General features: G+C 31.6%; 1 protein-coding gene across 3 annotated transcripts in view; it reads left to right on the top strand.

The window, feature by feature from the left end:
- The first annotated feature begins 4,853 nt into the window (after positions 1-4,853).
- LOC122315638 (N-acylphosphatidylethanolamine synthase) overlaps positions 4,854-6,500 on the top strand; it is a 5,275-nt gene continuing 3,628 nt past the window's right edge. Inside the window, exons 1-3 of one of the 3 annotated variants that reach the window (XM_043131676.1) lie at positions 4,854-5,154; positions 5,257-5,697; positions 5,824-5,870. The gene's annotated coding sequence lies outside the window, so the exon portion shown is untranslated. The remainder of the gene's footprint in view (positions 5,155-5,256; positions 5,698-5,823; positions 5,871-6,500) is intronic. The other 2 variants (XM_043131678.1, XM_043131677.1) reach the window with 2 other exon arrangements.

A 6,500-nucleotide genomic window follows, 5' to 3' on the forward strand; every position in this document is an offset into this window, starting at 1 on the left:
TTTTATCAAATTTTTACATAAAATATAATAAAAATTTTAATTTTTTTAATTTTTAAAATAATAATAATATTTTATTCAACTTTTAACTTTTATATAAAATCATTTCATTTCATCTCATTATTTAAACTACACCTTCGTAGCTCATCCCTTCACAAAAAGTTCATAAAATTTTATTTCCAACTTTAGTTGCCAATGGTGTTGGTTTTCAAGTTCTTTCACTTTTTAAGTTAAAAAGGAAATTTATAATAGCATTACTCAATACAGCTAAATACAACTTTGGAAACAACTTTTCCAAATTGGTAAAAAGGTATTGTATACGATTATTATATGCATTGAAATGGATATTTCCTTTTGTTCAGACGCCTGCCTTTGAACGAAAAGCATTTGCGCCTGATACTATAGTGAGCCTATTCTGAACCATGTGAAGGAGGCATGTTGCATTAAATATGCGGGCATGGCATGCGAGTGGAAATCCTAACTGGAGATTTGATTGCCAGCAAGGGGCTGCCACATTAAACCTGACAGCATGGCTGTTTGAGGGAACAGAATTTTACGAGGCGGAATTGGAGATGGAGAAAAGATAGGTTACTCACTCAAATCTTTTTTACTTTCACCTCTTCCTTTGGAGTTGGAAATTCTGACTTTTGCATAGGTGACAACACGGCACCACCAACCACCTTTCATTCCATCCTTACAGGTACCGGAGAATTCTCACAGCTGGCGGCTACAAAACAGGTTTCAACATGCATCTTCATGAAAACCAAATACAACTTCTTGTTAGCACCTTTATTTTTCTGAATTTCTGGAGTTGGATTAACTTTGCCTTGTGAAATAGCTAGCAGTTGTTGTTGCTTGAGCAATCCATATATAAAGGTGCCGTTCAAGGTTGGTCTGGCTGGTACATAAATGAAAATGATCCCAAAGTACCGGCAAGAGTAATACTAGCCAAAAAAATGAAGAAAAAGTGTAACTGTGGTTGGACAACACGAGTAGTGGGTTCTATTGACAAAAAAAAAAAAAAAAAAGGAGGCTGTCTTACAAAATACAAGTTTAAAACTCGTCACTATCCTATTAAGAACTAGCCATTTGAATTTCGAAATTTCATATTTGGTCATGATTAAAATATATTTATTGTACTAATAAGAATTATTTCATCCAATACTTGTTGAGTAATCCAAAGCGAAGCAGGATATATAGCACTACTTTCTGGTAGCGTGAGTTGCATCAATCGCCACTAATTGCAAACAATGAAATGGCTTTGCGGCCTGCATAATCTCCACTCCTCCCTCCAACATCTATAATACATCACTCATCCGTAGCCTAGCCTCAGGCGAGTATTTGCCATTTAGACTAGACGACATCAACTACTTCAACACCAACTGTTGAACTCACTTTCAACTCATTCAGTTATTTGGGTTGACTAACTAGCTAACAGAGAATTATCAAACTGTTGTTAAAAATGATGATAATAAAGTAAAAGTAAACGTGATAGAGAAGCAATTACACATACGACATAAAGATTTATGTGATTCGATATATTATCCACATCCATAGAAGTTGTAAAGGATTTTTATTACTTGAGTAATTACAATACAATAGTGGAGGTGACTACTTTTCACTCTGTATGGCCACATGTCATAATATACATAGTCAAATGACAGAAAAATCCTAAAATATGTGTGATAATGATATTCGCTAGAATGGCGTGTCGAGTACGCATCGAGCTAACATTTTTTCCGCAACTGCCTAGGTTAACTGTCGAGCTGTCTTCAAGCAAAACTCTCTGACTTGCCTCCACTCGAGCTGCTAATAATTTTGCTTGAGCAATATGGATCAAACTTCACAGTATTCAACACAAACCCTAAAAAATAAAATGATAAACGGTATCCACAATTTTCTTGTTGTTTACATATATTGTTACGAAGAGAAAATTGATTATTGGTGAATTTGCGATCAAAATAATAATTTTTAATAAGAATTGATTAATAATTTTGATAATAAAAAAAATAATTTTTGTTGTAAATAAAGGGTTCATATATAAATATTTTTAATATGGAGAATACAACAAAGAATTTTCATCAAAATTTTCCATCGAATTGCATTTTTTTCTAATTTTTTTACTTAATGATTAAAAAAGTATTTTTTAATGAATTTATGATTTTTTTTAATTAAAAAAATGTTTAAGTAGTTTAAAAAATAATATTGACTGATCGGTAACAATCCTTCGGACATAGCACGGTCCTTTTAAATTTTTAATATTGAATGTTGTGAATATATATATATATACGCGCACACGTAAAGAGATGAATTTATGTAAAGAAAAATATTAATATGTCGCCTCACTTTAATTGATTATGTATTTTATTTTTAAAATTTTTTTTTATTTAATGATTAAAAAAGTGACTTTTAGTGTATTAATATATTTTTTTGTATTTTTTAAAAATATTTAAATATAAAAAAAATAAATAAATAAATACATTTATACTAGATGACACGTCCAGCAATCATTACTGGGCAGTAGCCTAGCATTGCTCAATTGATGAGAATAACACCTAGGTATCTCACATGCATGCACGTATCTTAATGTCAGGTCGAGAAAATGAAAAATTTTAAATTATAAAAATGAGTCCGGCTTAAAGCAAATGTAAGCTTCATTTAACTTAACTATAATGATACACTTATTTTCCTTTTACCATCACTTTACTATTCTTAGTTTATTTTAAACTTAATGAAAAATTTTAAATTATAAAAATGAGTCTGGCTTAAAGCAAATGTAAGCTCTACTTTAACTTAACCATAATAATACACTTATTATCCTTTTATCATTGCTTTAGTACTTTTAGTTTATTTGAAACTTTTAATTTTTTATTAATTTTTAAAGTATTTTTTAAACATCCTTAATTATTAATAAAAAATTAAAAATATATATAATTTCACTAATAATTACTTTCTTAATTATTAAGTAAATAAAAAGATTAAAAACTAGAAAGAGCGGTTAAAGAGTAATAAGAAGGTAACAAGAGTATCATTTTTCTTTAGTTGATAATGGAACGATTCAATTGGATAAAAATAAAAAATAAAAAAATAAAAAAATAATGAAATGATTCATTATAATAATAATGTAGGTATGATGGAAAAAATAGGAGATTTTTTATTTATTTTTTTTTTTCAAGTTTTTAGGATAGGAGTTCCAAGCAACAAAATGAGGCCAGTCACGATAATAGCATATTAGAATTTAGTTTTAACAAATTTGAGTCAAAATGAATTGACCTATTAAAACACAATTACTTAACGAGTTGACAACGGATCAACTTATTATAACCTATTAAAAAAGTTAAAGTTACAATTATACCCTTATACTTAAAAGTAAAATTGTTAGAATTTTAATTTTGATATTTTTATTATTTAGATTGTAATTTTAAAATTGTAGTTAGTTTTATAATTTTTATAGATATTATAATTTTAACATTTATATAAATTTATGCTAAATTTAATTAAGTCAAACAAGTTAATTTCAAATATATTCAACTCATTTACATAAACAGTTTGAAACTGATCGTATTGTGTCGCGTTAACCTATTTCTTAATATTTATTAATGGGTCAAAACAGATTGACACGATAAATTTAATGGGTTGAATTAAGATTTATCTATATAATATAATATACATGTTTTAATATATTATAAACACATTTTATTAATACGATTTGATACCGTAGATGTGGTTGATATATTAAATTGACACCACCCAAACAACGTTTGACAAGTACAGATTTTAACAGAGGTAAAATAGAGTTGCTTGTAGAACAAATTGTTCTCCTCGTTCTCCTTTCCCCTATTCGAAGTCAGTATCTCCCCTCCTCAACTCCTCCTCTCTCTTCTTTGGCGCCTCTCTCTCTCTCTTCTCCTCGGTCTGATTCTCAGCCCCCTTCTCTCTCCCTCGCTCTCCTCGACCCGAAGTGGGCCATCCTAACTCTTCAATCCATCTCAGACGGCCGGCCTGATGCACTGTAAGTAATCGATCTCCATCATTTGGGTGAAAATTTTTGTGTATCAATCTTGGGCACGAAAAAAGCAAGAGAATCATGATGGTCAATGAATGCATGCCTGTCAATCGAATGAATACACATTAAGAATAGAGTTTTGCTACATACAAGCACAGTCGCGCACTAATCTGTGTACCAATACTGATTTATTCATACTTAAAATTTAAATTAACAATATTTTTAATAAAATATACTTTTTGACCAATCACATCACATTGGTGCACAGATTAGTGCACAATTATGCTTACAACTATACTTTTCCTTAAGAATATATTGCCTTTAAGCCTGCAGCAAGGGCAAATTTAGACCCCCACCCCTTTCCAATCCTTATCTGCATGAAAATCAAAACACATTTTTTACTCTTTTTTTTTTTTTTTTAACAAAATGTTATTATTCAACGAACAATGCTACATATAGTTGTGTAATTGTAAACGTCGCGTAATCATTTTGAAAAAGAGTAAGGTAAACGATTAAAAAGTTAATTTTTTTTTCATATAGATTCCATATTAATTCATTTTTTTCAAAACGACTACACACTACTTATATAATTACGACTGTAAATATAATTTCTCTTACAATAAGTGACAGCTAATGCCGCCTATCAAACTCATTTTTTTTAATATATTTAAATATTTTTAAAAAATAAAAAAAATATAAATATACTAAAAATTATTTCATTCATCGTTAAAAAAAAATAAAAAAATATTATAAATACATGAACGCTCAAAATAAGGAATAAATCCGAACAACATAGTAGTATTTTCCATCTACTATTTATACACAAACTAGCTAGCAAGGATTCATTATGAAAATATGCTGCCGATTGATTGCTGTGTGTGTGAAGAAGTACTGAATATTTGAAGCGTCGGATAACCAATATGGGGGAACCAATCGCGCTCTGGCTAAAGGAGATGCCGATCGAAATCACGCCCTTGCTCCGGCTGAAAGTAGATGTCGACCAATCGCGACCTGTTGAGAGGAGGAAAATCGACGACCAAATGGGCTGGCGAGAGAACGAAACTTCACGAGATGAAAGAGAGAGAGAGAGCGACTGGAGACTGGAGAGAACGGCCGAAGCCAGCCTTCACGAGAATGGGAGACAAAAGGGGGTAATATTCTAAACTCAAACTTGTATTTGTTGTGTATTCGTTATGTATCCATTTTCTATTCGACGGTTTAAATTACAACTTTACACCATTACTGGTTTGAAGGTTTTCTCCGATCGAAAACTCAAATGGATTGTACGGAGAATGACCCAGCCCATCATCCTATTTGGGTCTTTAAACAACGGTTTAGTGACTTGGGATGGGCCTGATGTTTTGTTTGGGTCGCCGAACATCAAAATTCATCGGACCCATTCCCAAATCCCAAGGCAAAGCAAGGCGAGCAGGAGTTGTACGAACTTGAAGACTCGCTCCCGCTCCGCTTTTCCATGGGCTAATTCTGTCAACAATTGCCCAAGCAAGTCTCCACGTTCTTCCATTCTCTATCCCTTTGTTCTCCCCTCTCCCCTCTCGCTCCTCCATCCAATCACTTATACCGAGATCGAGGCTTTTCGGTTCTCAACTCAGAATTGTTTGACCCTGGCGCCACATACCAACCGCCCATCCACTCTCTACACTTTCACTTCATCTCGGCTCTGCAACCCAAAGGTAATCCAAGATGCCCATGCCTTAATATTCCGCTTCTCTTCTCGGCTTGAAGCTATCTTCTTTCTTCACAGATTTTTTATTATTTTATTTAAATCTGAAAATTTTATCGACCATTTTTTCATTAAGCTTTCAAAGAAGACGGGGTCCCGATTTCAGTGAGGAATGTTTGTGAGGTGATCACTTGATACTTTTAATTTTGTACGCCATACACATTGGACTCTGTTTATTAGAAGACTTTTTATCTGTTTAAAAAATGCAAATAAAGAATTTGCATTAATATAAAATAAGATAATAAAAAGAGGTATTGTAAACACTGCTGAATTGAAAAACCAAATATTGGGTTTCAGTAATTTCATTGTTTCCTATAAAATTAAAAAATATTGGATGGTTGAGTACTTTAACCTTGAAGTTGACGATTGTGTAAAAATAGTTGCAGTCATGAACAAGTCTCTTTGTGAAAGTTCTATAGGAAAATAAATTCCCAAGTTCCATTCCTATAGTTGTGACAGTCCTTGTTTCATTTCTTTTTTAATATTTTGAGTTTTGGAGCATATATTAACTCATTTCGTATAGTGATGTCTCAATTCTAAAATTTCAATATATTTGGTATCTTATGACATTCTAGGACTATATGGTTCATGTGAAGAAGGCATAGAAACTGCTATTGTTTGTACAACAGATTATTAATTACTATATAACAGGAATATGAGTTACTTGTGGATTTATTTGAGGCATTTACCCTCAAAATGATTTATATGACTCTTTAATTTGCCTTCATGAAGTTTGCCCATTTATTCCTATAG

The sequence above is a fragment of the Carya illinoinensis genome, chromosome 7 (assembly GCF_018687715.1).
Source record: "Carya illinoinensis cultivar Pawnee chromosome 7, C.illinoinensisPawnee_v1, whole genome shotgun sequence".
In the NCBI taxonomy this organism is placed as follows: domain Eukaryota; kingdom Viridiplantae; phylum Streptophyta; class Magnoliopsida; order Fagales; family Juglandaceae; genus Carya; species Carya illinoinensis.